The following is an 8,480-nucleotide window of genomic DNA, read 5'->3' as shown; positions in this document are numbered from 1 at the left end:
AGGTATTTTTATGAATAGTATATTATAGTTTGTAGTATTTGTCTAATTGGGAATTCAGATTGTGTGTAGATAATTCCTTCACTTGTAAAGGCTGCAGATTCATTTGTTGATCATTTATTTTAATAAACAATATTATGAAGATACAGCTCACCAGTGCAGTCTGTCTCTGTCCTGCTCTCAGTCATGCAAACGTGCGAATAAATGTGTAAGAATACATGCATGTTAACTGTCATTTTCACATGATCAAGTGATTTTTCAGCTTTTTTTTCTTCATCTGAACACTCGGTCATAACTGCCATGTTTACACTCCTCTATAAAATGTAGAGCAGATGTGACTGTTTGAGCTGCTTTTTACTGTACTTCGTGACAAAAAAGGAATATTGAACGTTGCTCTGCGTCCATGATGGAATTTGCAGGCATTTAATAGACTTGTTCCTCACGCCTCTTTTCTGTCGTGTGTTAAGGTAAGCAGGCTGTGTGCACGCGAGCTATACACTTATTTAAATATGTCTTATGATAATACTATGTAGGCAGATTTATACACAGTTTTAAAACTTTTATAACAACCGTAAAGCAAAACAGACGTATTTCCCACGTAAAAAACGATCCAAAAGGCACATAGAGATGTGTTTTTGCGTATTTGTTAATAATATATACCGTAGATTACAATATAAACAGGGAAATTAACTCTGTAATGGACAATATTTCTAAAAATGAATCATTGATTGATTGATAGGTTTACTGATTGATTGATTGGTTTGTTAACTGATTGATTGAGACTGACATTAATTGATTGGTTGATTGATTGAGACTGACATTAATTGATTGGTTGATTGATTGAGACTGATATTTGATTGGTTAATTGACTGACTGGTTGGTTAACTGATTGATTGATTGACTGACTGGTTGGTTAACTGATTGATTGATTGATTGATTGATTGATTGATTGATTGATTGATTGATTGATTGATTGATTGATTGATTGATTGATTGATTGATTGATTGATTGATTGATTTATACACAGTTTTAAAACTTTTAGAACAACCGTAAAGCAAAACAGACATATTTCCCACGTAAAAACGATCCAAAAGGCACATAGGTATGTGTTTTTGCATATTTGTTAATAATATATACCTTGGATTATAATATAATAAACAAAGAAATTGACTCTTTGTCATGGACAATATCTCTAAAAATAAGTCTGTCGTCACAGACGAACACCCCGAGGGCACTGTGGTCCGTTTATAGCCTAATGTTAGCTTTAAAATTCTTACGTTTGTATTTAAAATCCAAAAGTGCTCAAAGTTGTATTTTCGTTTGACGATTATCCGGCTCGACAAAACGTGTAAGTGTAATGAACAGTGTTTGAACACAGAGCTTATTATTTGCAATCTCGGAAAAGCCTATGGGAAAATCCCACAGGGATTGATTGATTGATTGATTGATTGATTGATTGATTGATTGATTGATTGATTGATTGATTGATTGATTGATTGATTGATTTGATTTGATTGATCGGGGTGTTCGTCTGTGACGACAGACTTATTTTTAGAGATATTGTCCATGACAAAGAGTCAATTTCTTTGTTTATTATATTATAATCCAAGGTATATATTATTAACAAATATGCAAAAACACATACCTATCCCATAGGGATTTTCAGGAGGGAACCAGTTTTATGCTAGCAACCAATTAGCCTACAAAATGACGTCATAGTTCCTCCACTCTATTAACACGGTAATAATCCTACTGAGATTTTTTTCAGTCCCTATTAAAACAATGATGACAGTACATAATATTGGTCCTTTTGCAACCTACTAAATTTTAGCTTAAAGTGACATTTAAAGGCTAAAGTAGGATCATTTGGCAAGTTAGTCTAATTCATGGATATATACATTAGATGTCGCCTACCCTGTTGTTGTCTATTGGACGGAATGCGTCAATAGTGCCGCCATCTTGCTACAGGGTAGCGCTCCTTTGAAATGGATGTGGGACCAAGATACAGTGGAGGACTGTGGCCATCCAAAGCCAAAGATATACACATATACACATATATCTATGATCGGGAGTTTTCCTGGATGTTAGTGTGTAATTTTTTTTTTTTTAATTACGAAAATTATAATTTTACATCACTTTTCTACATTGATGGATCAGTGACCGCACGGGCATTCCTGACAAAAAGCTTGTGTTTGTGTGTACAGAAATGTACTATCCACCCTCCCTGTTAAATGTGATCTAATCATGTCCTGAAACACAGCTCCTCTCCTGCTTTCACCTCTCATACTGACAGAGGGAGCGATTCGCTTGTGAATAAATCCCCCGAACGACTCTTTCACTAACGTTAGCCGACAATAATACAAGTTTCTGGCAGCGCAGCATCTCGTTGTCATATTTCTTTTGCTTTGTTTGCTGATTTTATTCAACAAAACTAGCATAAGCCGAGTGTTTAGTGCGAGTTGGAGCTGCTTTGCCGTATGGTGAATGCAGTAAGTGACTGTTATCATCAATAACGTTTCCTGATTAGCACAAAAGTTCAGAACATACAAAAACAGAAAAAAACTTAATATTACCTATGAAATGTTCTGCCTTTGTGCTTTGTTTTCTTTGTTTGCTCCTTACTACACCCGTAAACAGCGCTAAATTCCTGCATCTTCACGTAATAACACTGTCTTGACTAGTGCGGTTGAATGACATTTGTCCTGGGAGCACTGTACCAATATGGCGGCGCTATAGACGCATGCTCAGGGTCCCTATGCGATATCTAGTGTACATATCTATGAGTCTAATTAACCAAGTCATTGTGCGACAGCGGTTTGTTCTATAAAACATTATTTCTTAAGGGGCTAATAATATTAACCTTAAACTTGTTTTCAAAACTGCATAACAGCCAAAATAAAGATAAATACTGTGAAAATGTATTATTTTCAGCAAAATTTTATTTTTAACAGAAAGAAATATTTGAAATAAAATATAAACAAACAGAGGGGTTAATAATTGTGCTCATATAACTTATGAGCTGTCCACTTTAACCCAGTGCAGCCCCCCATACATGACAGCACTGAAGAGCAAAGCACACGCATTCATTCAGAAAGAGCACAGGCCACAAAAGAGCTGTATTTGCTGCACTTAACATGTACCTACTAAGAGAGTAGCTCTGTCTCTGCCACACGTCAGCAGTAATTAATAGTGACCCAGTGTGGAAACGCTCACGTCATCTTGTTATCTCTGTAGAGAATTCTCCAGGCTCTGCCAAATGCCTGACCGGGGCCTCAGCCGGCCTTTCAGAGAGGCAGAAACAACGCCTCTGAAACAGAGACAATCATTTCTAAAACACTGACCAAACAAACTGCAGCAGAAGAGGAGATGATCTAATTTAACCAGTGACCGACTGACCTGAGAACAGCGCTGAGCACCACTGGGAAAAGACACTCTTCTGTTTACTCAAAATGAACAACTCAACATTAGTGGACGGTTCAACATTGGGTTTTTTAACTTTGTTACAGTACATATACCATCATTTTTTATTCAGCAGTACTTTACTGTAGTGTATATATATAAAATTTCAGACGCAGCCCTAGTGTCCAGTCAATGATTCAATGATTTAATTGATATGATTAGTTAAAGATTCACTGATTCAAATGCTCTGATCAGAGCTAGTGTATAGTTAAAGATTCAATGATTCACATGATTCAGTCAGAACAAGTGTCCAGTTAAAGATTCAATGATTCAAATGATCTGATCAGAGCTAGTGTATAGTTAAAGATTCAATGATTCACTTGATTCAGTAAGAACAAGTGTTCATTTAACGATTTAAATTATGTAATCAGAAAAATTGCCCAGCTAAAGATTCAATGATTCAAATCATTTGGTCAGAACAAGTGTCCAGTTAAAGATTCAATGATTCAAATCATTTGGTCAGAACAAGTGTCCAGTTAAAGATTCAATGATTCAAATCATTTGGTCAGAACAAGTGTCCAGTTAAAGATTCAATGATTCAAATCATTTGGTCAGAACAAGTGTCCAGTTAAAGATTCAATGATTCAAATCATTTGGTCAGAACAAGTGTCCAGTTAAAGATTCAATTATTCAAATCATTTGGTCAGAACAAGTGTCCAGTTAAAGATTCAATTATTCAAATCATTTGGTCAGAACAAGTGTCCAGTTAAAGATTCAATGATTCAAATCATTTGGTCAGAGCAAGTGTCCAGATAAAGATTCACAGATTCAAATTATTTGGTCAGAACAAGCCTCCAATTAAAGATTCAATGATTCAAATGAGCGGATCAGAGCTTGTGTCCAGTTAAAGATTCAATGATTTAAATGATCTGATCAGAGCTAGTATACATTTAAAGATTCAATGATTCACATGATTCAGTCAGAACAAGTGTTCATTTAATGATTTAAATTATGTAATCAGAACAATTGTCCAGTTAAAGATTCACAGATTCAAATTATTTGGTCAGAACAAGCCTCCAATTAAAGATTCAATGATTTAAATGATCTGATCAGAGCTAGTATACATTTAAAGATTCAATGATTCACATGATTCAGTCAGAACAAGTGTTCATTTAATGATTTAAATTATGTAATCAGAACAATTGTCCAGTTAAAGATTCACAGATTCAAATTATTTAGTCAGAACAAGTGTCCAGTTACAGATTCACAAATTCACATGATTCAGTCAGAACAAGTGTTCACTTATTGATTCAAGTTATGTAAACAAAACAAGTGCACAGATAAGGATTCACAGATTCAAATTATTTGGTCAGAACAAGCGTCCAATTAAAGATTCAATGATTCAAATGAGCGGATCAGAGCTTGTGTCCAGTTAAAGATTCAATGATTCAAATGACCTGATCAGAGCTAATGTCCAGTTAAAAATTCAATGATTCGCTTGATTCAGCCAGAACAAGTGTCCAGTTAAAGATTCAATGATTCAAATGATCTGATCAGAGCTATAGTATCCATTTAAAGATTCAATGATTCACATGATTCAGTTAGAACAAGTGTTCATTTAATGATTTAAATTATGTAATCAGAACAATTGCCCAGTTAAAGATTCAGAGATTCAAATGATTTGGTCAGAACAAGTGTCCAGTTCAAGATTCAATGATTCAAATGATCTGATCAGAGATAGTGTCCAGTTACAGATTCACAAATTCACACGATTCAGTCAGAACAAGTGTCTAGTTACTCATTCAAATGATCCAGTCAGAACGAGAGTCCAGCTAATGATTCACTGATTCAAACGATCTGGTCTGAACAAGTGTCTACTTAATGATTCAAATGATTTGGTCAAAACAAATGTCCAGTTAAAGATTCACAGATTTAAATGATTCAGTCAGAAGATATGTCCAGTTAAAGGTTCACAGATTCAAATGATTTTGGCAGAACAATTTTCCAGTAATATATTCAATGATTCACATGATTCAGTCAGACCAAGTGTCTATTTAATGATTGAAATGATTTGGTTAGAACTAGTGTACAGTTAATGATTCACTGATTTAAATGATCCAGTCTGAATAGGTGAATATTTATTGATTTAAATGATTTGGTCAGAACAAATGTCCGGTTAAAGATCTAGAGATTCAAACAATTCAGTCAGAACAAATGTTCAATTGAAGAATCACAGATTCAATTGATCCAGCGAGAGTCTCTAATGAATGATTCAGATTTAAATGATCCATTCAAAGTGAGTTTTCTAGTTAACTATTCACTGATTCAGATGATTCAGTCAGACCAAGTCTCTAATTAACAATTCACCGATTCAAATAATCTGGTCAAAGTGAGTCTGCAGTTAACGATTCACTGATTAAAATCAAATACTTGAAGTGAATCTGCAGTTAATGATTCACCAATTCAAATTATCTACTCAGAGTGAATCTGCAGTTACCGATTCACTGATTCAAATGATCTATTCAGAGTGAGTCTCAAGTTAACAAGTCACAGATTCAAATGGTTCATTCAGAGCATATGTTTGTATTGATCTATGATCAACAATTAGCAGCAGTTATCAGTGTGTGAGAAGTTTTTGATAAAAACGGACATATTCCTGCCAAACATAGAAGCATTCATCAGTTAGTACTTGCTCAACCTTAAATACAACATTCAGCACAGCATGATGCAAATCCTGAAGGAATAGTTGACTGATGCAGTTACCAGGCACTCTCATCTATTTCTGAAAGTCTATTCTCAGAGTCTAAAAGCAGAGCAACGCTTCAGCCGGACACAGAGACAGACGGTGAGTCCATGTGCTAGTAAAGCACAGTTCACATGATATGCCTTCAATGTGAGTGTGACATGCTTTCATTAAGTCACTGGCTGCATTTAATGCAGATTAATCCACTTCTCAAGGCACCAATAATCCGGAGGATGTTCTGAAATATGGTTTGCTTCGTTCATCTACTACATCATTTGCCAAATAATTTTGACAAATGGTCACCAATAGGGGTGTGAACATTATCTGTAAATAGATTACAAGAACAATGGCTGTCTGACAGAATTTTAGTTTTACTATCTAATCAAGAATGACCTTACAGACCATAATTTTCCTGAAGTTGTCTAAATTTACATGCATAATTCATTCATTTTCCTTCGGCTTATTCCCTTTATTCATTAGAGGTCGCCACAGCGGAATGAACCGCCAACTTATCCATGTTTTACACAGCGGATGCCCTTCCAGCTGCAAAACAGTACTAGGAAACACCCATTCTCACATTCACACACACACTCATGCACTAAAAATTTTGTTTATTCAATTCCCCTATAGCCAGGGATGTGTATCATTAATGTTTTAACAGTATTACTACCTTTATCAGGGCGAAGCAGTGGCGCAGTAGGTAGTGCTGCCGCCTCTCAGCAAGAAGGTTACTGGTTCGAGCCTCGGCTCAGTCATCATTTCTGTGTGGAGTTTGCATGTTCTTCCTGCATTTGCGTGGGTTTCCTCCGGTTTCCCCCACAGTCCAAACACATGCGGTTCAGGTGAATTGGGTAGGCTAAATTGTCCGAAGTGTATGAATGTGTGTGGATGTTTCCCAGAGTTGGGTTGCGGCTGGAAGGGCATCCGCTGCGTAAAAACCTGCTGGATAAGTTGGCGGTTCATTCCGCTGTGGCGACCCCGGATTAATAAAGGGACTAAGCCGACAAGAAAATGAATGAATAGTACTTTTATTGATACCACTTATCGGTTCAGTACTTTAACGGTTCTCTTATTAGTACTTTTTAACAAAACAAAACAAAAAACTACTTGAACAGAATTACCAACACTTTCTTGTATTATTACAATCTAATGTAAATTAAAACGAAAAACCAATAATTGTAAAACAAATAAGTATTTTTTACTGTAAAAGAATGAACAATGGTTTGAAGGAAAGTTTTTAACCTTTCTTCTGGAGAAAAATAAACCTGTCTGCCTTTTTACTGCCTCTGGTTTAATATTCACATGTTCGCTCAGTGACAACTTGTGACATGCTCCCTATACTGTTTGTTTACTACAGTACTTTGAATATTCGGTCTGAAATCACATGTAAGTATGACTTAAAAACTACATTAGCACTATTTACTGTGAACAATGTTGTACTTTGATAGTCATTGGCTGCTAATATAACTTCACTAAAATTTAGAATTTGTTAGGAATATTTATGTGATATTATATTATTAAGGAAAACGTTCAAATGAATGAAAATGAAGCCAAATTTACCTCAAGGACTGATTTAAATATGAGAGAATATAAGTGAACTACTAGTATGCTAGTCAGCATCAGTTGTGTGTGTGTGTAACAGAGCGAAAGTAAGTCTGTGTGTGTGTGTGTTCATCTCTGTCCCACAGACAGAAGGCGTCTGCACGAGCTGATATGACAACTGACAGATCATGTAATTAGCGAAAAGATAAGACACCCTCTGCCCTCTGACAGAAACACACCAACAAACCCCCTAGAAAAGCTAGCCGCTAGTCAAAGCTCAATTAACTAGCGCCCGCGTCTCCGTCCAAAAACACACACGCACGCGCGCTTCAATGAGCGCCTCGCGACCCGCAAACGACCTGGAATAAAAGCATGACAGAGACAGAGTTGATCTTACCGAAATATTACCTCAGATGGTGCGGTCCGGGCTTTGTTCTCACGTTTTCTTTATAAAAAGCGAGATGTGGATCGGATATTAAGGAGGTCTGGCGCTGCGGCTCCTGCTGTCACTCAACTGAGTCCCGGCGGCCGCTTCCGGGAACTCCATATTTGGGAAGAAGGATGAATCAGAGAAGGTTACATCAAGATGCCTAGATAGAGAAGAAGACAGGCAGCAGGACTGATCGAGCAGACAGACTTTATTAATTAATTAATTTGAATTTCAAAAGAAGTTACCAATATAATATTGCAACAACTTTGAACATTAGAAAAAAATCTGAAAGAGTGCTACATTATATTTAAAGGAAAAATATGGTAAAATATATTTAATTAATTCAAATTAATTATTAATTTACTTAC

At 35.9% G+C, this 8,480-nt stretch overlaps 1 protein-coding gene across 2 annotated transcripts in view; it reads right to left on the bottom strand.

Annotated features, from left to right (window-relative positions):
* cap2 (cyclase associated actin cytoskeleton regulatory protein 2) overlaps positions 1–8,260 on the bottom strand; it is a 54,658-nt gene extending 46,398 nt beyond the window's left edge. Inside the window, exon 1 of one of the 2 annotated variants that reach the window (NM_200836.2) lies at positions 8,091–8,260. The gene's annotated coding sequence lies outside the window, so the exon portion shown is untranslated. Of the gene's footprint in view, positions 1–8,079 lie in introns of both variants that reach the window. The other variant, XM_017352206.3, reaches the window with a different exon arrangement.
* Positions 8,261–8,480: the final 220 nt, after the last annotated feature.

This window comes from Danio rerio, chromosome 19 (assembly GCF_049306965.1).
Source record: "Danio rerio strain Tuebingen ecotype United States chromosome 19, GRCz12tu, whole genome shotgun sequence".
In the NCBI taxonomy this organism is placed as follows: Eukaryota; Metazoa; Chordata; class Actinopteri; order Cypriniformes; family Danionidae; genus Danio; species Danio rerio.
The sequence above is the reverse complement of the archived record's forward strand: the minus strand, read 5'-3'. Positions and strand labels throughout refer to the sequence as shown.